The sequence below is a fragment of the Scyliorhinus canicula genome, chromosome 17, assembly GCF_902713615.1.
Source record: "Scyliorhinus canicula chromosome 17, sScyCan1.1, whole genome shotgun sequence".
NCBI lineage: Eukaryota > Metazoa > Chordata > Chondrichthyes > Carcharhiniformes > Scyliorhinidae > Scyliorhinus > Scyliorhinus canicula.
This window is the reverse complement of record NC_052162.1, coordinates 108,894,262-108,918,432: the sequence shown is the minus strand read 5'-3', so window position 1 is coordinate 108,918,432 and position 24,171 is coordinate 108,894,262. Positions and strand designations below refer to the sequence as shown.

General features: G+C 47.5%; 3 non-coding genes across 3 annotated transcripts; all 3 read left to right on the top strand.

Moving 5' to 3' along the window:
- Window positions 1-3,101: 3,101 nt before the first annotated feature.
- On the top strand, window positions 3,102-3,172 carry trnae-uuc. The gene has a single exon. It is a non-coding gene; the product is annotated as a tRNA-Glu (tRNA).
- An 11,434-nt stretch (window positions 3,173-14,606) lies between these two features.
- On the top strand, window positions 14,607-14,678 carry trnae-cuc. The gene has a single exon. It is a non-coding gene; the product is annotated as a tRNA-Glu (tRNA).
- An 8,432-nt stretch (window positions 14,679-23,110) lies between these two features.
- Window positions 23,111-23,182, top strand: trnae-cuc. The gene has a single exon. It is a non-coding gene; the product is annotated as a tRNA-Glu (tRNA).
- The last annotated feature ends 989 nt before the right edge of the window (window positions 23,183-24,171 follow it).

Below are 24,171 nucleotides of genomic sequence, written 5' to 3'. Positions count from 1 at the left end.
AGGCATCAACCCTGGCTTGGTTCAGCTGGCTAACATTGGTTCGCCACGGGCAGCGAGAGAATAGAAAGAAAAAACAGGAGAAGTCGATAACTCGATAGTGCCACAGAAGGAGAGACTGTGAGAAAGAGACCGAGGGAGCTTTACAGAGTCAAATTGAAAGAGAGTGTGGGATATCCGCGGACATCCCACGGATGAATATGAATACACACACAGCCAGCAGTCTGAATCCAAATGCACGGGGTCCTCTGAATTGGTCATTCGGGTTACGGTGAACATCCGCGCACCTTGTCGCCTCCAGGAATGTTGTGATTTTCTTGCCAGTGTTGATGGATTTCCTGTGGCGTGGGCTCCTGCTCTGAAAGCAAACCCCATGTTAACCAATCCCGCCGTATGAACGGCAGATAAATGAACTTAACCTGCATCTCGAACAACATGAAAAAAACAGGAATGAGTTCGGCCAAGATTGATCACTGGAACTCTCACATGCTCTCCATTAAAACACACAAAGAGAGAATCATACCCTAGACCAACGACCCACGGTGAGTAAGATGTTCAAACCAAATCAGACATCGGTCGTGTAAGGCGAAAATGCAGCAAAACACATGAAGTCAAGCAGCATTGTGCAATTCGATCTGTTACATCGATATCAGGAGAAAGTCAGCACTCCAGGCCAATGCGGAAAGCTTGCACTCCAACCTCCCTGGTGGTCTAGTGGTTAGGGTTCGACGCTCTCACCGCCGCGGCTCGGGTTCGATTCCCGGTCAGGGAATGTAAGTTTGCTCTTTACATCCAATCCTGCCTTCCTTTCTGGTCGAAAACAGTGCAGAATCACAGGTGGGAGATTTTTTACGCTTTCGAGCAGCAGGAGCGAGCCAAGACGGAGGCAGAAAGCGAATGGCAGTGAAAGATTGCAAAGCGCTGATCATGGTACAAAGTGTTAATGGCGCATTTTTAACATTTAAACAGAAACAAATATTTCAGCCGCAAACCCCAGTTTCAATCCCGTTCCAGATTGCGCCCCATTTCCTTAGCGTCCAAAAATTTCTCCATCTCAGCTTTCAATCTCCTCATAGATTGCGGTTTCCTAGACGCCCCTGCGTGCCGGTGGCACTGTGGTTAGCACTGCTGCATCACAGCGCCCCTCGATTTCAATCCGGGCCTGGGCCACTGTGTGTGCGGAGTCTGCACACCCTCCCGTGTCTGCTTGGGTTTGATCATGGTGCTGCGCTTTCTCCCACAGAGATATGCAGTTTTGGTCGATTTTGGTTGATATTTTGTTCCTTAGTGTCCAGGACAGTGCAGTTCGCCTCATGAAGTTGTGGGACAATGGACGGATCTGTGTATGGGCCAAGTGCTCATTTGCAGGTCCGTGCAGTCACAGTGGGCCTAATGGCCCCTTCTGCACTGGAGTAATTCTATTTTACTATTTTCTATTCCCAAAACGTTTGGTGAGGAAATAGAAGTCTCCTCATCTAAATCCTAAATGGCTGACACGTCATCCGGAGACTGTGAACCCAATTCTCGCCACCCCAGTCACGGCGAGCGGAGGTACGACGGGGAAAAACGCACTCTCAGCATTTTCACTGTGAAACTCTCACGGAAATTCATCGTAGCGAATCTCTCCTGTCAGGAGAACTGTCTCATCTGAGGAATCAACCCTGGTTCGGTTAAACTGGCTGACATTGGTTAGCCACGGGCGGCGAGAGAATAGAGGTAATATAGAGGAATGGTGGAAACGAGATAGACTCACAGAAAGAGTGACTATGAGAGAGAAAGCGACTGAAGGAGATATAGAGAGACAAATAGACGTGGAATGGACGTCCACAACCCTCGAATAATTAAGAATACACACACAGCCAGCTGTCTCAACCACAATGCACGGGGTCATCTGAATTGGTCATTGGGGTCATTGGTGTGTTGTGTTCATGAATTCCCTGCGGTGTGGGCACCTGAACTTCACTTTCATCATGGCAAATGTAAAAAGAGGCGTGAGTTCGTCCGGGATTTGAACCTCTCATCGCTTGGAAGCTTTCTATTATAACATCTGAAGACAGAATCATACACCTACATCAACGAACCACTGTTGAATTAGAAGTTCAAAGCCTATCAGACGTCGCACGTGAATGGCGAAAATCCTGGAAAATACAGGAAGTCAGACAGCATGTGTAGCAGCTCAGCGAGCGATTTTCGCACTCCAGACACGAGGTGAGGAAAGTAACTCCCCAAAGTCACTCTAATCATTCCATTAATTCTCCCCAATTGACTTGTTTGTATTCCGCTTGGTAACAGTTTCTATTTTGGAAGGTAAAGATGCACTATCCCATTCCTATGACTTTGAACACAGCAATCGAGAATAACTCTCCCACAGAATACTGCGAAAGCGCTGCACTGGCGGACGTGCAGCCCTTTGTTTGATGTTTACTCAGGTCCCCGCTGGACAGCCAGTTGGATTTTGCAGAGCTCGTGTCACAGTTTTCACAGAGAACTGGTTCCTGTGTCCTGTCCAATATTTATCATTCCATCAACATCAGAAGAACAGACTCTCTTCTCAAAGAACAAAGAACAAATAAAAGTACAGCACAGGAACAGGCGCATCGGCCCTCCAAGCCGACAGTACTGCCCGACTAAACTAAAATCTTCAACACTTCCTGGGTCCGTATCCCTCTATTTGCATCATATTGGGAATACAGGGATTCCCATCGCTCACTGCGGTGTTGCTGTTTGTGAGTGTTGCTAAGCTTCCCACTTTACATCAATGAATCCAGTTCAAAGTGACTTCATTATCTGGGAAGCACTTTGGGATTGCGGTGGTGGTGATAGACGCCATATAAATGAGAGGATTCGTTTATTTCTAAATCTTTGTCCCTCATTAGTGATTTCAGCGCTTACGGAAATAGCTCCTTCCACGCCACTTCATCTCAGTCCTACATCATGTGCTAGACATCACCTCAATACCCCCTTAGCCTCCTCTTTCCAACGAAATGGGGCCCACCCTGTCCGCTCTTTCCTCAAAGATAATTTTGAAGTAAATCAGGTCCATGAGAGGGCTTCTCATACGAAAAGATGGTCGGTGAACAATACTAACTCACCTCTACTTAACTTCTCTGGTGGTCTAGTGGTTAGGATTTGGTGCTTTCACCGCCACGGCCCGGTTCGATTCCCGGCCAGGGAATCAAGTTTTATTCCATCCGACCAAACCTGCCGTCCAAACAAACCTGGTCGAAAACAGCTCACGATCAAAGTAAGTAAATTTGTCGTTTAACATTTGAGTTGTCATTCTCATCTGTACAACAGCTCCAGAGAAAAGCTGGAGACAGAACGAGAAGGACAGTGCTGCGCTGTAATGTGGTGATCATGGACATCATGGTGTATGGTAAAGTCAAGTGATAATGGCTCAGATTTTACTATTTACACCGAAGCAAATATTTCAGTATCAAACCCAGTTTCTTCCTGCACCCGATAGCGCCCGTATTCTATTAGGGTCCAAACATCCCTCCCTCATTCATCTCTCGTTCAATCTCCTCACCGACTGAGGTTCCTCAGACCTGAGAGCAGCACGGTGGCATAATGGTTAATATTGTTGCCTCACTGCGCCTCCGGGTTTCAATCCAGGCTTTGGTCACTGTCGATACACGCGTTCCCCGTGTCCACGTGGGTTTCCTCTGCTTGCTGCGTGTTCCTCTCACAGTCCAGAGATATGATGTGGAGATGCAGGCGTCGGACTGGTGTGAGCACAGTATGAAGTCTTACAACACCAGGTCAAAGTCCAACAGGTTTGTTTCAAACACTAGCTTTCGGAGCACTGCTCCGAACCAGTCCTCCGAAAGCTCGCATTTCAAACAAACCTGTTGGACTTTAAGCTGGTGCTGTAAGACTTATTACAGTCCAGAGATATGCAGGTTTGGTGAATTCCCACGATACATTGTTCCTCAGCATACAGAGTTTTGCAGCTAACGTTATGGTGTTATTGGGAATATGTGAAATCTCTTTGCGTTTCAAGTGCTCATTTGAAAGGTCGGTGCAGACGCGATGGTCCGAAGTGTCTCTACCCGCACTCCAGATATTTTATTTCATTCTATTCTATTCTCAAGCCTGTCGATGAGAAAATAGATATCTCCTCACCTTTGTCTTAAATGGCTTCCACATCAACAGGAGAATTTTGCCCCAAATCTAGACACCCCGCCGGAGAGACCACCGCCGGGGTGGATGGGCGAGTCTGGTGAGGGGGAAACGCCCTCTCAGGATTTCCACTGTGAAACCCTTTCCGATGTTGAGACTATTCGAACGGATAACCTCCCATTTTACTAAATTTCAAAGACAGCAGTGTCATCGCAGTGAATCTCTCCAACCAAGACAGCTGCCTCATCTCTGGCATCAACCCTGGCTTTGTTCAGCTGCAAACATTGGTTAGCCTCGGGCAGCGAGAGAATAGAAACAAAAAAGAGAAGTCGAAAACTCGATAGTGTCACAGAAGGAGAGACTGTGAGAGAGAATGAGACCGAGGGAGCTTTACAGAGTCAAATTGAAAGAGAGTGTGGGATATCCGCGGACATCCCACGGATGAATAAGAATACACACACTGCAAGCAGTCTGAATCCCAATGCACGGGGTCCTCTGAATTGATCATTCGGGTTCCGGTGAACATCTGCGCGACATGTCGCCTCCCGGAATGTTGTGATTTTCTTGCCAGTGTTGATGGATTTCCTGTGGCGTGGGCTCCTGCTCTGAAAGCAAACCCCATGTTAACCAATCCCGCCGCATGAACGGCAGGTAAATGAACTTAACCTGCATCTCGGACAACATGAAAAAAACAGGAATGAGTTCGGCCAAGGTTGATCACTGGAACTCTCACATGCTCTCCATTAAAACACACTAAGAGAGAATCATACCCTTGACCAACGAGCCACGGTGAGTAAGATGATCAAACCAAATCAACATCGCTCGTGTAAGGCGAAAATGCAGCAAAACACATGAAGTCAAGCAGCATTGTGCAATTCGATTTGTTACATCGATGCCAGGAGAAAATCAGCACTCCAGGCAAATGCAAAAAATTTGCCCTCTAACCTCTCTGGTGGTCTAGTGGTTAGGATTCGGCGCTCCCTCCGCCGCCGCCCGGGTCCGATTCCCGGTCAGGGAATGAAGGTTTATTCTTTGCAACCAACCCTGCCTTGTTTCCTGAACGAAAGTAGTGCAGAATCGCAGGTGGGAGATTTCATCTTTCGCTTTCCAGCTGCAACAGTGACATGCAGCAGGACGCGAGCCAAGACGGAGACAGAAAACGAATGGCAGTGAAAGATTGCAAAGCGCTGATCATGGTGCAAAGTGTTAATGGCGCAGATTTTAACATTTAAACAGAAATAAATATTTCAGCCGCAAACCCCAGTTTCTTTCCCGATCCAGATTGCGCCCCATTTCCTGAGCGTCCAAAAATTTCTCCATCTCAGCTTTCAATCTCCTCATAGATTGCGGTTTCCTAGACGTCCCTGCGTGCCGGTGGCACTGTGGTTAGCACTGCTGCCTCACAGCGCCCATCGATTTCAATCCGGGCCTGGGCCACTGTCTGTGCGGAGTCTGCACACCCTCCCGTGTCTGCTTGGGTTTGATCTAGGTGCTGCGCTTTCTCCCACAGTCCAGAGATATGCAGTTTTGGTCGATTTTGGTTGATATTTTGTTCTTTAGTGTCCAGGACTATGCAGTTTGCCTCATGAAGTTGGAGGATTATGGACGGATCTGTGTATGGGCCAAATGCTCATTTGCAGGTCGGTGCAGTCACGGTGGGCCGAATGGCCCCTTGTGCACTGTACTAATTCTATATTACTATTTTCTATTCCCAAACCTTTTGGTGAGGAAATTGAAGTCTCCTCATCTAAATCCTAAATGGCTGACTCGTCATCCGGAGAATGTGAGCCCAATTCTCGACACCCCAGTCACAGGGAGCGGAGGTACGACTGGGAAAAACGCATTCTCAGCATTTGCACTGTGAAACTCTCACGGAAATTCATCGTAGCGAATCTCTCCTGTCAGGAGAACTGTCTCATCTGATGAATCAACACTGGTTCCGTTCAACTGGCTGACATTGGTTAGCCACGGGCGGCGAGAGAATCGAGGAAATATAGAGGAATGGTGGAAACTAGATAGACTCACAGAGAGAGTGACTGTGCGAGAGAAAGCGACTGAAGGAGATATAGAGAGACAAATAGACGTGGAATGGACGTCCACAACCCTCGAATCATTAAGAATACCCACACAGCCATCTGTCTCAACCACAATGCACGGGGTCATCTGAATTGGTCATTGGGGTCATTGGTGTGTTGTGTTCATGAATTCCCTGCGGTGTGGGCACCTGCTCTGAAACCAACCGCCACGTAAACCATCCCCGCCGTATGCAGGTGAGAAAGGAACTTCACCTTCATCATGGCAAGTGGAAAAAGAGGCGTGAGTTCGTCCGGGATTTGAACCTCTCATCACTTGGAAGCTCTCCATTATAACATCTGAAGACAGAATCATACACCTACATCAACGAACCACCGTTGAATTAGAAGTTCAAAGCCTATCAGACGTCGCAAGTGAAAGGCGAAAATGCTGGAAAATACAGAAAGTCAGACAGCATGTGTAGCAGCTCAGCGAGCGATTTTCGCACTCCAGACTCGAGGTGAGGAAAGTAACTCCCCAACTTCACTCTAATCATTCCATTAATTCTCCCCCATTGACTTGTTTGTATTCCGCTTGGTAACAGTTTCTATTTTGGAAGGTTAAGATGCACTATCCCATTCCTAAGACTTTGAACACAGCAATCGAGAATAACTCTCCCACAGAATACTGCGAAAGCGCTGCCCTGCCGGACGTGCAGCCCTTTGTTTGATGTTTACTCAGGTCACCGCTGGACAGTCAGTTGGATTTTGCAGAGCTCGTATCACTGTTTTCACAGAGAACCAGTTCCTGTGTCCTGTCCAATATTTATCATTCCATCAACATCAGAAGAACAGATTATCTGATCAAAGAACAAAGAACAAATAAAAGTACAGCACAGGAACAGGCTCATCGGCCCTCCAAGACCGTGCCGACCATACTGCCCGACTAAACTAAAATCTTCAACACTTCCTGGGTCCGTATCCCTCTATTTGCATCCTATTGGGAAGACAGGGATTCCCATCGCTCTCTGCGATGTTGCTGTTTGTGAGTGTTGCTAAGCTTCCCACTTTACAACAATGAATCCAGTTCAAAGTGACTTCATTATCTGGAAGCACTTTGGGACTGCGGTGGTGGTGATAGACGCCATATAAATGTGAGGATTCGTTTATTTCTAAATCATTGTCCCTCATTAGTGATTTCAGCGCTTACGGAAATAGCTCCTTCCACGCCACTTCATCTCAGTCCTACATCATGTGCTAGACATCACCTTAATAACCCCTTAGCCTCCACTTTCCAAAGAAATGGGTCCCACCCTGTCCGCTCTTTCCTCAAAGATAATTTTGAAATAAATCAGGTCCATGAGAGTGCTTCTCATACGAAGAGATGGTCGGTGAACAATACTAACTCACCTATGCTTAACTTCCCTGGTGGTCTAGTGGTTAGGATTTGTCGTTTTCACCGCCGCGGCTCGGGTTCGATTCCCGGCCAGAGAATCAAGTTTTATTCCATCCGACCAAACCTGCCGTCCAAACAAACCTGGTCGAAAACAGCTCACGATCAAAGTAAGTAAATTTGTCGTTTCACATCTGAGTTGTCATTCTCATCTGTGCAACAGCTCCAGAGAAAAGCTGGAGACAGAACGAGAAGGACAGTGCTGCGCTGTAATGTGCTGATCATGGACATCATGTTGTATGGTAAAGTCAAGTGATAGTGGCTCAGATTTTACTATTTACACCGAAACAAATATTTTAGCATCAAACCCAGTTTCTTCCTGCACCCGATAGCGCCCGCATTCTATTAGGGTCCAAACATGTCTCCCTCATTTATCTCTCGTCCAATCTCCTCATCGACTGAGGTTCCTCAGACCTGAGGGCGGCACGGTGGCATAATGGTTAGTATTGTTGCCTCACTGCGCCTCCGGGTTTCAATCCAGGCTTTGGACACTGTCGATGCAGGGTTTGCACGCTTTCCCCGTGTCCACGTGGGTTTCCTCTGCTTGCTGCGTGTTCCTCTCACAGTCCAGAGATATGGAGATGCAGGCGTCGGTCTGGTGTGAGCACAGTATGAAGTCTTACAACACCAGGTTAAAGTCCAACAGGTTTGTTTCAAACTCTTGCTTTCGGAGCACTGCTCCGAACCAGTCCTCCGAAAGCTAGTTTTTGAAACAAACCTGTTGGACTTTAACCTGGTGCTGTAAGACTTATTACAGTACACAGATATGCAGGTTTGGTGAATTACCATGATACATTGTTCCTTAGCATACAGAGATTTGCAACTCACGTTATGGTCTTATTGGGAATATGTGAAATCTGTTTGCGAGTCAAGTGCTCATTTGAAAGGTCGGTGCAGACGCGATGGGCCGAATTGTCTCTACCCGCACTCCAGATATTCTATTTCATTCTATTCTATTGTCAAGCCTGTCGATGAGAAAATAGATGTCTCCTCACCTTTGCCTTAAATGGCTTCCACATCAACAGGATAATTCTAGACACCCAGCCGGAGGGACTGGGGTACGGGTGGATGGGGCGAGTCTGGTGAGGGGGAAACACCCTCTCAGGATTTCCACTGTGAAACCCTTTCCGATATTGAGACTATTCGAACGGATAACCTCCCATTTTACTAAATTTCAAAGACAGCAGTGTCATCGCAGTGAATCTCTCCAGCCAGGACAGCTGCCTCATCTCAGGAATCAACCCTGGCTTGGTTCAGCTGGCTAACATTGGTTAGCCACGGGCAGCGAGAGAATTGAAAGAAAAAACAGGAGAAGTCGAAAACTCGATAGTGCCACAGAAGGAGAGACAGTGAGGGAGAAAGAGACCGAGGGAGCTTTCCAGAGTCAAATAAATGAGAGTGTGGGATATTCGCGGACATCCCAGGGATGAATAAGAATACACACACAGCCAGCTGTCTGAATCCAAATGCACGGGGTCCTCTGAATTGGTCATTCGGGTTACCGTGAACATCTGCGCGCCATGTCGCCTCCAGGAATGTTGTGATTTTCCTGCCAGTGTTGATGGATTTCCTGTGGCGTGGGCTCCTGCTCTGAAAGCAAACCCCATGTTAACCAATCCCGCCGTATGAACGGCAGATAAATGAACTTAACCTGCATCTCGGGCAACATGAAAAAAACAGGAATATGTTCGGCATGGATTGATCACTGGACCTCTCACATGCTCTCCATTAAAACACACAAAGAGAGAATCATACCCTAGACCAACGACCCACGGTGAGTTAGATGTTCAAACCAAAACATGATGTGGAGATGCCGGCGTTGGACTGGGGTGAGCACAGTAAGAAGTCTTACAACACCAGGTTAAAGTCCAACAGGTTTGTTTCAAACACGAGCTTTCGGAGCACGGCTCCTTCACCTGAAGAAGGAGCCGTGCTCCGAAAGCTCGTGTTTGAAACAAACCTGTTGGACTTTAACCTGGTGTTGTAAGACTTCTTACTGTGCAAACCAAAACAGACATCGGTCGTGAAAGGCGAAAATGCAGCAAAACACATGAAGTCAAACAGCATTGTGCAATTCGATCTGTTACATCGATAGCAGGAGAAAATCAGCACTCCAGGCCAATGCAAACAGTTTGTCCTCTAACCTGGCTGGTGGTCTACTGGTTAGGATTCGGCGCTCTCACCGCCGCGGCCCGGGTCAGGGAATGAAAGTTTATTCTTTGCGACCTACCCTGCCTTGCTTCGTGGTCGAAAACAGTGCAGAATCGCAGGTGGGAGATTTTTTCTTTCGCTTTCGAGCTGCAATAGTTACATGCAGCAGGACGCGAGCCAAGACGGAGGCAGAAAGCGAATGGCAGTGAAAGATTGCAATGCGCTGATCATGGTACAAAGTGTTAATGGCGCAGATTTTAACATTTGAACAGAAACAAATATTTCAGCCGCAAACCCCAGTTTCAGTCCCGATCCAGATTGCGCCGCATTTTCTTAGCGTCCAAAAATTTCTCCATCTCAGCTTCCAATCTCCTAATAGATTGCGGTTTCCTAGACGTCCCTCGTGCCAGTGGCACTGTGGTTAGCACTGCTGCCTCACAGCGGCCCTCGATTTCATTCCGGGCCTGAGACACTGTCTGTGCGGAGTCTGCACACCCTCCCGTGTCTGCTTGGGTTTGACCTGGGTGCTGCGCTTTCTCCCACTTTCCAGAGATGTGCAGTTTTGGTCGATTTTGGTTGATATTTTGTTCTTTAGTGTCCAGGACTGTGCAGTTTGCCTCATGAAGTTGTGGGACAATGGACGGATCTGTGTATAGGCCAATTGCTCATTTGCAGATCGGTGCCGTCACAGTGGGCCGAATGGCCCCTTCTGCACTGGAGTAATTCTATATTACTATTTTCTATTCCCAAACCTTTTGGTGAGGAAATAGAAGTCTCCTCATCTAAATCCTAAATGGGTGACACGTCATCCGGAGAATGTGAGCCCAATTCTCGACACCCCAGTCACAGGGAGCGGAGGTACGACGGGCAAAACGCACTCTCAGCATTTGCACTGTGAAACTCTCACGGAAATTCATCGTAGCGAATCTCTCCTGTCAGGAGAACTGTCTCATCTGAAGAATGAACCCTGGTTCGGTTAAACTGGCTGACATTGGTTCGCCATGGGCGGCGCGAGAATAGAGGTAATATAGTGGAATGGTGGAAACTAGATAGACTCACAGAGAGAGTGACTGTGAGAGAGAAAGCGAATGAAGGAGATACAGAGAGACAAATAGACGTGGAATGTACGTCCACAACCCTCGAATAATTAAGAATACACACACAGCCAGCTGTCTCAACCACAATGCACGGGGTCATCTGAATTGGTCATTGGGGTCATTGGTGTGTTTTGTTCATGAATTCCCTGCGGTGTGGGCACCTGCTCTGAAACCAACCGCCATGTAAACCAACCCCGCCGTATGCAGGTGAAAAATGAACTTCACTTTCATCATGGCAAATGGAAAAAGAGGCGTGAGTTCGTCCAGGATTTGTACCTCTCATCGCTTGGAAGCTCTCCATTATAACATCTGAAGACAGAATCATACACCTACATCAACGAACGACCGTTGAATTAGAAGTTCAAAGCCTATCAGACGTCGCACGTGAAAGGCGAAAATGCTGGAAAATACAGGAAGTCAGACAGCATGTGTACCAGCTCAGCGAGCGATTTTCGCACTCCAGACTCGAGGTGAGAAAAGTAACTCCCCAACTTCACTCTAATCATTCCATTAATTCTCCCCAATTGACTTGTTTGTATTCCTCTTGGTAACAGTTTCTATTTTGGAAGGTTAAGATGCACTATCCCATTCCTAAGACTTTGAACACAGCAATCGAGAATAACTCTCCCACAGAATACTGCGAAAGCGCTGCACTGGCGGACGTGCTTTGTTTGATGTTTACTCAGGTCCCCGCTGGACAGTCAGTTGGATTTTGCAGAGCTCGTCTCACTGTTTTCACAGAGAACTGGTTCCTGTGTCCTGTCCAATATTTATCATTCCATCAACATCAGAAGAACAGGTTCTCTTCTCAAAGAACAAAGAACAAATAAAAGTACAGCACAGGAACAGGCTCATCGGCCCTCCAAGCCCGTGCCGACCATACTGCCCGACTAAACTAAAATCTTCAACACCTCCTGGGTCCGTATCCCTCTATTTGCATCCTATTGGGAATACAGGGATTCCCATCGCTCACTGCGATGTTGCTGTTTGTGAGTGTTGCTAAGCTTCCCACTTTAAAACAATGAATCCAGTTCAAAGTGACTTCATTATCTGGGAAGCAGTTTGGGATTGCGGTGATGGTGATAGGCGCCATATAAATGTGAGGATTCGTTTATTTCTAAATCTTTGTCCCTCATTAGTGATTTCAGCGCTTACGGAAATAGCTCCTTCCACGCCACTTCATCTCAGTCCTACATCATGTGCTAGACATCACCTCAATACCCCCTTAGCCTCCTCTATCCTAAGAAATGTGGGCACCCTGTCCGCTTTTTCCTCAAAGATAATTTTGAAGTAAATCAGGTCCATGAGAGGGCTTCTCATACGAAGAGATGGTCGGTGAACAATACTAACTAACCTATGCTTAACTTCCCTGGTGGTCTAGTGGGAAGGGTTTGGCGCTTTCACAGCCGCGGCTCGGGTTCGATTCCCGGCCAGGGAATCAAGTTTTATTCCATCCGACAAAACCTGCCGTCCAAATATTTTAGCATCAAACCTAGTTTCTTCCTGCACCCGATAGTGCCCGCATTCTATTAGGGTCCAAACATCTCTCCCTCATTCATCTCTCGTTCAATATCCTCATCGACTGAAGTTCCTCAGACCTATGGGCGGCACGGTGGCATAATGGTTAGTATTGTTGCCTCACTGCGCCTCCGGATTTGAATCCAGGCTTTTGTCACTGTCGATGCAGGGTTTGCACGCTTTCCCCGTGTCCACGTGGGTTTCTTCTGGTTGCTGCGTGTTCCTCTCACAGTCCAGATATGATGTGGAGATGCAGGCGTCGGATTGGTGTGAGCACAGTATGAAGTCTTACAACACCAGGTTAAAGTCCAACAGGTTTGTTTCAAACACTAGCTTTCGGAGCACTGCTCCGAACCAGTCCTCCAAAAGCTAGTGTTTCAAACAAACCTGTTGGACTTTAACCTGGTGCTGTAAGACTTATTACAGTCCACAGATATGCAGGTTTGGTGAATTACCATGATACATTGTTCCTTAGCATACAGAGTTTTGCAGCTCACGTTAGGGTGTTATTGGGAATATGTGAAATCTGTTTGCGAGTCAAGTGCTCATTTGAAAGGTCGGTGCAGACGCAATGGGCCGAATTGTCTCTTCCCGCACTCCAGATATTCTATTTCATTCTATTCTATTCTCAAGCCTGTCGATGAGAAATAGATATCTCCTCACCTTTGTCTTAAATGGCTTCCACATCAACAGGAGCATTGGGCCCCAATTCTAGACACCCAGCCGGAGAGGTGGATGGGGCGAGTCTGGTGAGGGGGAAAGACCCTCTCAGGATTTCCACTGTGAAACCCTTTCCGATATTGAGACTATTCGAACGGATAACCTCCCATTTTACTAAATTTCAAAGACATCAGTGTCATCGCAGTGAATCTCTCCAGCCAGGACAGCTGCCTCATCGCAGGCATCAACCCTGGCTTGGTTCAGCTGGCTAACATTGGTTAGCCACGGGCAGCGAGAGAATAGAAAGAAAAAACAGGTTAAGTCGAAAAATCGATAGTGCCACAGAAGGAGAGACTGTGAGAAAGAGACCGAGGGAGCTTTACAGAGTCAAATTGAAAGAGAATGTGGGATATCCGCGGACATCCCAAATATGAATATGAATACACACATTGCCAGCTGTCTGAATCCAAATGCACGGGGTCCTCTGAATTGGTCATTCGGGTTACGGTGAACATCCGCGCACCTTGTCGCCTCCGGGAATGTTGTGATTTTCTTGCCAGTGTTGATGGATTTCCTGTGGCGTGGGCTCCTGCTCTGAAAGCAAACCCCATGTTAACCAATCCCGCCGTATGAACGGCAGATAAATGAACTTAACCTGCATCTCGAACAACATGAAAAAAACAGGAATGTGTTCGGCCAAGATTGATCACTGGAACTCTCACATGCTCTCCATTAAAACACACAAAGAGAGAATCATACTCTAGACCAACGACCCACGGTGAGTAAGATGTTCAAACCAAATCATGATGTGGAGATGCCGGCGTTGGACTGGGGTGAGCACAGTAAGAAGTCTTACAACACCAGGTTAAAGTCCAACAGGTTTGTTTCAAACACGAGCTTTCGGAGCACGGCTCCTTCTTCAGGTGAATGGAAAGGCTTGTTCCAGAAATGTTTATATAGACACAGTCAGAGATGCCCCGGAATGCGAGCACCTGCAGGCAATCAAATCATCAAAGATGCAGAGAGAGAGGTAACTCCAGGTTAAAGAGGTGTGAATTGTCCCAAGCCAGTTCAGTCGGTAGGCCTCTGCAAGTCCAGGCTTGTTGGTGGGGGCCGAATGTAATGCGACATGAATCCCAGATCCCGGGATCTGGGATTCATGTCGCATTACATTCGGCCCCCACCAACAAGCCTGGACTTGCAGAGGCCTACCGACTGAACTGGCTTGGGACAATTCACACCTCTTTAACCTGGAGTTACCTCTCTCTCTGCATCTTTGATGATTTGATTGCCTGCAGGTGCTCGCATTCCGGGGCATCTCTGACTGTGTCTATATAAACATTTCTGGAACAAGCCTTTCCATTCACCTGAAGAAGGAGCCGTGCTCCGAAAGCTCGTGTTTGAAACAAACCTGTTGGACTTTAACCTGGTGTTGTAAGACTTCTTACTGTGCAAACCAAATCAGACATCGGTCGTGTAAGGCGAAAATGCAGCAAAACACATGAAGTCAAGCAGCATTGTGCAATTCGATCTGTTACATCGATATCAGGAGAAAGTCAGCACTCCAGGCCATTGCGGAAAGCTTGCACTCCAACCTCCCTGGTGGTCTAGTGGTTAGGATTCGGCGCTCTCACCGCCGCGGCCCGGGTTCGATTCCCGGTCAGGGAATGTAAGTTTGTTCTTTACATCCAATCCTGCCTTCCTTTCTGGTCGAAAACAGTGCAGAATCGCAGGTGGGAGATTTCTTCTTCCGCTTTCGAGCTGCAATAGTTACATGCAGCAGGAGCGAGCCAAGACGAAGGCAGAAAGCGAATGGCAGTGAAAGATTGCAAAGCGCTGATCATGGTACAAAGTGTTAATGGCGCAGATTTTTAACATTTAAACAGAAACAAATATTTCAGCCGCAAACCCCAGTTTCAATCCCGTTCCAGATTGCGCCCCATTTCCTTAGCGTCCAAAAATTTCTCCATCTCAGCTTTCAATCTCCTCATAGATTGCGGTTTCCTAGACGTCCCTGCGTGCCGGTGGCACTGTGGTTAGCACTGCTGCATCACAGCGCCCCTCGATTTCAATCCGGGCCTGGGCCACTGTGTGTGCGGAGTCTGCACACCCTCCCGTGTCTGCTTGGGTTTGATCATGGTGTTGCGCTTTCTCCCACAGAGATATGCAGTTTTGGTCGATTTTGGTTGATATTTTGTTCCTTAGTGTCCAGGACAGTGCAGTTCGCCTCATGAAGTTGTGGGACAATGGACGGATCTGTGTATGGGCCAAGGGCTCATTTGCAGGTCGGTGCAGTCACAGTGGGCCGAATGGCCCCTTCTGCACTGTAGTAATTCTATATTACTATTTTCTATTCCCAAACCTTTTGGTGAGGAAATAGAAGTCTCCTCATCTAAATCCTAAATGGGTGACACGTCATCCGGAGAATGTGAGCCCAATTCTCGACACCCCAGTCACAGGGAGCGGAGGTACGACGGGGAAAACGCACTCTCAGCATTTGCACTGTGAAACTCTCACGGAAATTCATCGTAGCGAAACTCTCCTGTCAGGAGAACTGTCTCATCTGAGGAATCAACCCTGGTTCGGTTAAACTGGCTGACATTGGTTAGCCATGGGCGGCGCGAGAATAGAGGTAATATAGAGGAATGGTGGAAACTAGATAGACTCACAGAGAGAGTGACTATGAGAGAGAAAGCGACTGAAGGAGATATAGAGACAAATAGACGTGGAATGGACGTCCACAACCCTCGAATAATTAAGAATACACACACAGCCAGCTGTCTCAACCACAATGCACGGGGTCATCTGAATTGGTCATTGGGGTCATTGGTGTGTTGTGTTCATGAATTCACTGCGGTGTGGGCACCTGCTCTGAAAACCAACCGCCATGTAAACCATCCCCGCCGTATGCAGGTGAAAAATGAACTTCACTTTCATCATGGCAAATGGAAAAAGAGGCGTGAGTTCGTCCGGGATTTGTACCTCTCATCGCTTGGAAGCTCTCCATTATAACATCTGAAGACAGAATCATACACCTACATCAACGAACCACCGTTGAATTAGACGTTCAAAGCCAATCAGACGTCGCACGTGAAAGGCGAAAATGCTGGACTGGTGTTAGCACAGTATGAAGTCTTACAACACCAGGTTAAAGTCCAACAGGTTTGTTTCAAACACTAGCTTTCGGAGCACTGCTCCGAACCAGTCCTCCGAAAGCTAGAGTTTCAAACAAACCTGTTGGACTTTAACCTGGTGCTGTAAGACTTATTACAGTCCACAGATATGCAGGTTTGGTGAATTACCATGATACATTGTTCCTTAGCATACAGAGTTTTGCATCTCACGTTATGGTGTTATTGGGAATATGTGAAATCTGTTTGGGAGTCAAGTGCTCATTTGAAAGGTCGGTGCAGACGCAATGGGCCGAATTGTCTCTTCCCGCACTCCAGATATTCTATTTAATTCTATTATATTCTCAAGCCTGTCGATGACAAAATAGATGTCTCCTCACCTTTGTCGTAAATGGCTTCCACATCAACAGGAGAATTGGGCCCCAATTCTAGACACCCAGCCGGAGAGGTGAATGGGGCGAGTCTGGTGAGGGGGAAACACCCTCTCAGGATTTCCAATGTGAAACCCTTTCCGATATTGAGACTATTCGAAAGGATAACCTCCCATTTTACTAAATTTCAAAGACATCAGTGTCATCGCAGTGAATCTCTCCAGCCAGGACAGCTGCCTCATCGCAGGCATCAACCCTGGCTTGGTTCAGCTGGCTAACATTGGTTAGCCACGGGCAGCGAGAGAATAGAAAGAAAAAACACGAGAAGTCGAAAACTCGATAGTGCCACTAGGAGAGACTGTGAGAAAGAGACCGAGGGAGCTTTACAGAGTCTAATTGAAAGAGAGTGTGGGATATCCGCGGACATTCCACGGATGAATATGAATACACACACTGCCAGCAGTCTGAATCCAAATGCACGGGGTCCTCTGAATTGGTCATTCGGGTTACGGTGAACATCCGCGCACCTTGTCGCCTCCGGGAATGTTGTGATTTTCTTGCCAGTGTTGATGGATTTCCTGTGGCGTGGGCTCCTGCTCTGAAAGCAAACCCCATGTTAACCAATCCCGCCGTATGAACGGCAGATAAATGAACTTAACCTGCATCTCGAACAACATGAAAAAAACAGGAATGAGTTCGGCCAAGATTGATCACTGGAACTCTCACATGCTCTCCATTAAAACACACAAAGAGAGAACCATACTCTAGACCAACGACCCACGGTGAGTAAGATGTTCAAACCAAATCAGACATCGGTCGTGTAAGGCGAAAATGCAGCAAAACACATGAAGTCAAGCAGCATTGTGCAATTCGATCTGTTACATCGATGTCAGGAGAAAGTCAGCACTCCAGGCCATTGCGGAAAGCTTGCACTCCAACCTCCCTGGTGGTCTAGTGGTTAGGATTCGGCGCTCTCACCGCCGCGGCCCGGTCAGGGAATGTAAGTTTGTTCTTTCCATCCAATCCTTCCTTTCTGGTCGAAAACAGTGCAGAATCGCAGGTGGGAGATTTTTTACGCTTTCGAGCTGCAATAGTTACATGCAGCAGGAGCGAGCCAAGACGGAGGCAGAAAGCGAATGGCAGTGAAAGATTGCAAAGCGTTGATCATGGTACAAAGTGTTAATGGCGCAGATTTTTAACATTTAAACAGAAACAAATATTTCAGCCGCAAACCCCAGTTTCAATCCCGTTCCAGATTGCGCCCCATTTCCTTAGCGTCCAAAAATTTCTCCATCTCAGCTTTCAATCTCCTCATAGATTGCGGTTTCCTAGACGTCCCTGCGTGCCGGTGGCACTGTGGTTAGCACTGCTGCATCACAGCGCCCCTCGATTTCAATCCGGGCCTGGGCCACTGTGTGTGCGGAGTCTGCACACCCTCCCGTGTCTGCTTGGGTTTGATCATGGTGTTGCGCTTTCTCCCACAGAGATATGCAGTTTTGGTCGATTTTGGTTGATATTTTGTTCCTTAGTGTCCAGGACAGTGCAGTTCGCCTCATGAAGTTGTGGGACAATGGACGGATCTGTGTATGGGCCAAGGGCTCATTTGCAGGTCGGTGCAGTCACAGTGGGCCGAATGGCCCCTTCTGCACTGTAGTAATTCTATATTACTATTTTCTATTCCCAAACCTTTTGGTGAGGAAATAGAAGTCTCCTCATCTAAATCCTAAATGGGTGACACGTCATCCGGAGAATGTGAGCCCAATTCTCGACACCCCAGTCACAGGGAGCGGAGGTACGACGGGGAAAACGCACTCTCAGCATTTGCACTGTGAAACTCTCACGGAAATTCATCGTAGCGAAACTCTCCTGTCAGGAGAACTGTCTCATCTGAGGAATCAACCCTGGTTCGGTTAAACTGGCTGACATTGGTTAGCCATGGGCGGCGCGAGAATAGAGGTAATATAGAGGAATGGTGGAAACTAGATAGACTCACAGAGAGAGTGACTATGAGAGAGAAAGCGACTGAAGGAGATATAGAGAGACAAATAGACGTGGAATGGACGTCCACAACCCTCGAATAATTAAGAATACACACACAGCCAGCTGTCTCAACCACAATGCACGGGGTCATCTGAATTGGTCATTGGGGTCATTGGTGTGTTGTGTTCATGAATTCACTGCGGTGAGGGCACCTGCTCTGAAAACCAACCGCCATGTAAACCATCCCCGCCGTATGCAGGTGAAAAATGAACTTCACTTTCATCATGGCAAATGGAAAAAGAGGCGTGAGTTCGTCCGGGATTTGTACCTCTCATCGCTTGGAAGCTCTCCATAATAACATCTGAAGACAGAATCATACACCTACATCAACGAACCACCGTTGAATTAGACGTTCAAAGCCAATCAGACGTCGCACGTGAAAGGCGAAAATGCTGGACTGGTGTTAGCACAGTATGAAGTCTTACAACACCAGGTTAAAGTCCAACAGGTTTGTTTCAAACACTAGCTTTCCGAGCACTGCTCCGAACCAGTCCTTCGAAAGCTAGAGTTTCAAACAAACCTGTTGGACTTTAACCTGGTGCTGTAAGACTTATTACAGTCCACAGATATGCAGGTTTGGTGAATTACCATGATACATTGTTCCTTAGCATACAGAGTTTTGCATCTCACGTTATGGTGTTATTGGGAATATGTGAAATCTGTTTGGGAGTCAAGTGCTCATTTGAAAGGTCGGTGCAGACGCAATGGGCCGAATTGTCTCTTCCCGCACTCCAGATATTCTATTTAATTCTATTATATTCTCAAGCCTGTCGATGGCAAAATAGATGTCTCCTCACCTTTGTCGTAAATGGCTTCCACATCAACAGGAGAATTGGGCCCCAATTCTAGACACCCAGCCGGAGAGGTGAATGGGGCGAGTCTGGTGAGGGGGAAACACCCTCTCAGGATTTCCACTGTGAAACCCTTTCCGATATTGAGACTATTCGAACGGATAACCTCCCATTTTACTAAATTTCAAAGACATCAGTGTCATCGCAGTGAATCTCTCCAGCCAGGACAGCTGCCTCATCGCAGGCATCAACCCTGGCTTGGTTCAGCTGGCTAACATTGGTTAGCCACGGGCAGCGAGAGAATAGAAAGAAAAAACAGGAGAAGTCGAAAACTCGATAGTGCCACTAGGAGAGACTGTGAGAAAGAGACCGAGGGAGCTTTACAGAGTCTAATTGAAAGAGAGTGTGGGATATCCGCGGACATTCCACGGATGAATATGAATACACACACTGCCAGCAGTCTGAATCCAAATGCACGGGGTCCTCTGAATTGGTCATTCGGGTTACGGTGAACATCCGCGCACCTTGTCGCCTCCGGGAATGTTGTGATTTTCTTGCCAGTGTTGATGGATTTCCTGTGGCGTGGGCTCCTGCTCTGAAAGCAAACCCCATGTTAACCAATCCCGCCGTATGAACGGCAGATAAATGAACTTAACCTGCATCTCGAACAACATGAAAAAAACAGGAATGAGTTCGGCCAAGATTGATCACTGGAACTCTCACATGCTCTCCATTAAAACACACAAAGAGAGAATCATACTCTAGACCAACGACCCACGGTGAGTAAGATGTTCAAACCAAATCAGACATCGGTCGTGTAAGGCGAAAATGCAGCAAAACACATGAAGTCAAGCAGCATTGTGCAATTCGATCTGTTACATCGATATCAGGAGAAAGTCAGCACTCCAGGCCATTGCGGAAAGCTTGCACTCCAACCTCCCTGGTGGTCTAGTGGTTAGGATTCGGCGCTCTCACCGCCGCGGCCCGGTCAGGGAATGTAAGTTTGTTCTTTCCATCCAATCCTTCCTTTCTGGTCGAAAACAGTGCAGAATCGCAGGTGGGAGATTTTTTACGCTTTCGAGCTGCAATAGTTACATGCAGCAGGAGCGAGCCAAGACGGAGGCAGAAAGCGAATGGCAGTGAAAGATTGCAAAGCGCTGATCATGGTACAAAGTGTTAATGGCGCAGATTTTTAACATTTAAACAGAAACAAATATTTCAGCCGCAAACCCCAGTTTCAATCCCGTTCCAGATTGCGCCCCATTTCCTTAGCGTCCAAAAATTTCTCCATCTCAGCTTTCAATCTCCTCATAGATTGCGGTTTCCTAGACGTCCCTGCGTGCCGGTGGCACTGTGGTTAGCACTGCTGCATCACAGCGCCCCTCGATTTCAATCCGGGCCTGGGCCACTGTGTGTGCGGAGTCTGCACACCCTCCCGTGTCTGCTTGGGTTTGATCATGGTGTTGCGCTTTCTCCCACAGAGATATGCAGTTTTGGTCGATTTTGGTTGATATTTTGTTCCTTAGTGTCCAGGACAGTGCAGTTCGCCTCATGAAGTTGTGGGACAATGGACGGATCTGTGTATGGGCCAAGTGCTCATTTGCAGGTCGGTGCAGTCACAGTGGGCCGAATGGCCCCTTCTGCACTGTAGTAATTCTATATTACTATTTTCTATTCCCAAACCTTTTGGTGAGGAAATAGAAGTCTCCTCATCTAAATCCTAAATGGTGACACGTCATCCGGAGAATGTGAGCCCAATTCTCGACACCCCAGTCACAGGGAGCGGAGGTACGACGGGGAAAACGCACTCTCAGCATTTGCACTGTGAAACTCTCACGGAAATTCATCGTAGCGAAACTCTCCTGTCAGGAGAACTGTCTCATCTGAGGAATCAACCCTGGTTCGGTTAAACTGGCTGACATTGGTTAGCCATGGGCGGCGCGAGAATAGAGGTAATATAGAGGAATGGTGGAAACTAGATAGACTCACAGAGAGAGTGACTATGAGAGAGAAAGCGACTGAAGGAGATATAGAGAGACAAATAGACGTGGAATGGACGTCCACAACCCTCGAATAATTAAGAATACACACACAGCCAGCTGTCTCAACCACAATGCACGGGGTCATCTGAATTGGTCATTGGGGTCATTGGTGTGTTGTGTTCATGAATTCACTGCGGTGTGGGCACCTGCTCTGAAAACCAACCGCCATGTAAACCATCCCCGCCGTATGCAGGTGAAAAATGAACTTCACTTTCATCATGGCAAATGGAAAAAGAGGCGTGAGTTCGTCCGGGATTTGTACCTCTCATCGCTTGGAAGCTCTCCATAATAACATCTGAAGACAGAATCATACACCTACATCAACGAACCACCGTTGAATTAGACGTTCAAAGCCAATCAGACGTCGCACGTGAAAGGCGAAAATGCTGGACTGGTGTTAGCACAGTATGAAGTCTTACAACACCAGGTTAAAGTCCAACAGGTTTGTTTCAAACACTAGCTTTCGGAGCACTGCTCCGAACCAGTCCTTCCGAAAGCTAGAGTTTCAAACAAACCTGTTGGACTTTAACCTGGTGCTGTAAGACTTATTACAGTCCACAGATATGCAGGTTTGGTGAATTACCATGATACATTGTTCCTTAGCATACAGAGTTTTGCATCTCACGTTATGGTGTTATTGGGAATATGTGAAATCTGTTTGCGAGTCAAGTGCTCATTTGAAAGGTCGGTGCAGACGCAATGGGCCGAATTGTCTCTTCCCGCACTCCAGATATTCTATTTAATTCTATTCTATTCTCAAGCCTGTCGATGAGAAAATAGATGTCTCCTCACCTTTGTCTTAAATGGCTTCCACATCAACAGGAGAATTGGGCCCCAATTCTAGACACCCAGCCGGAGAGGTGGATGGGGCGAGTCTGGTGAGGGGGAAACACCCTCTCAGGATTTCCACTGTGAAACCATTTCCGATATTGAGACTATTCGAACGGATAACCTCCCATTTTACTAAATTTCAAAGACATCAGTGTCATCGCAGTGAATCTCTCCAGCCAGGACAGCTGCCTCATCGCAGGCATCAACCCTGGCTTGGTTCAGCTGGCTAACATTGGTTAGCCAAGGGCAGCGAGAGAATAGAAAGAAAAAACACGAGAAGTCGAAAACTCGATAGTGCCACAGAAGGAGAGACTGTGAGAAAGGGACCGAGGGAGCTTTACAGAGTCTAATTGAAAGAGAGTGTGGGATATCCGCGGACATTCCACGGATGAATATGAATACACACACAGCCACCTGTCTGAAACCAAATGCACGGGGTCCTCTGAATTGGTCATTCGGGTTACGGTGAACATCCGCGCACCTTGTCGCCTCCAGGAATGTTGTGATTTTCTTGCCAGTGTTGATGGATTTCCTGTGGAATGGGCTCCTGCTCTGAAAGCAAACCCCATGTTAACCAATCCCGCCGTATGAACGGCAGAAAAATGAACTTAACCTGCATCTCGAACAACATGAAAAAAACAGGAATGAGTTCGGCCAAGATTGATCACTGGAACTCTCACATGCTCTCCATTAAAACACACAAAGAGAGAATCATACCCTAGACCAACGACCCACGGTGAGTAAGGTGTTCAAACCAAATCAGACATCGGTCGTGTAAGGCGAAAATGCAGCAAAACACATGAAGTCAAGCAGCATTGTGCAATTCGATCTGTTACATCGATATCAGGAGAAAGTCAGCACTCCAGGCCATTGCGGAAAGCTTGCACTCCAACCTCCCTGGTGGTCTAGTGGTTAGGATTCGGCGCTCTCACCGCCGCGGCCCGGGTTCGATTCCCGGTCAGGGAATGTAAGTTTGTTCTTTACATCCAATCCTTCCTTCCTGGTCGAAAACAGTGCAGAATCGCAGGTGGGAGATTTCTTCTTACGCTTTCGAGCTGCAATAGTTACATGCAGCAGGAGCGAGCCAAGACGGAGGCAGAAAGCGAATGGCAGTGAAAGATTGCAAAGCGCTGATCATGGTACAAAGTGTTAATGGCGCAGATTTTTAACATTTAAACAGAAACAAATATTTCAGCCGCAAACCCCAGTTTCAATCCCGTTCCAGATTGCGCCCCATTTCCATGGCGTCCAAAAATGTCTCCATCTCAGCTTTCAATCTCCTCATAGATTGCGGTTTCCTAGACGTCCCTGCGTGCCGGTGGCACTGTGGTTAGCACTGCTGCATCACAGCGCCCCTCGATTTCAATCCGGGCCTGGGCCACTGTGTGTGCGGAGTCTGCACACCCTCCCGTGTCTGCTTGGGTTTGATCATGGTGCTGCGCTTTCTCCCACAGATATATGCAGTTTTGGTCGATTTTGGTTGATATTTTGTTCCTTAGTTTCCAGGACAGCGCAGTTCGCCTCATGAAGTTGTGGGACAATGGACGGATCTGTGTATGGGCCAAGTGCTCATTTGCAGGTCGGTGCAGTCACAGTGGGCCGAATGGCCCCTTCTGCACTGTAGTAATTCTATATTACTATTTTCTCTTCCCAAACCTTTTGGTGAGGAAATAGAAGTCTCCTTATCTAAATCCTAAATGGCTGACACGTCATCCGGAGAATGTGAGCCCAATTCTCGACACCCCAGTCACAGGGAGCGGAGGTACGACGGGCAAAACGCACTCTCAGCATTTGCACTGTGAAACTCTCACGGAAATTCATCGTAGCGAATCTCTCCTGTCAGGAGAACTGTCTCATCTGAGGAATCAACCCTGGTTCGGTTAAACTGGCTGACATTGGTTAGCCATGGGCGGCGCGAGAATAGAGGTAATATAGAGGAATGGTGGAAACTAGAT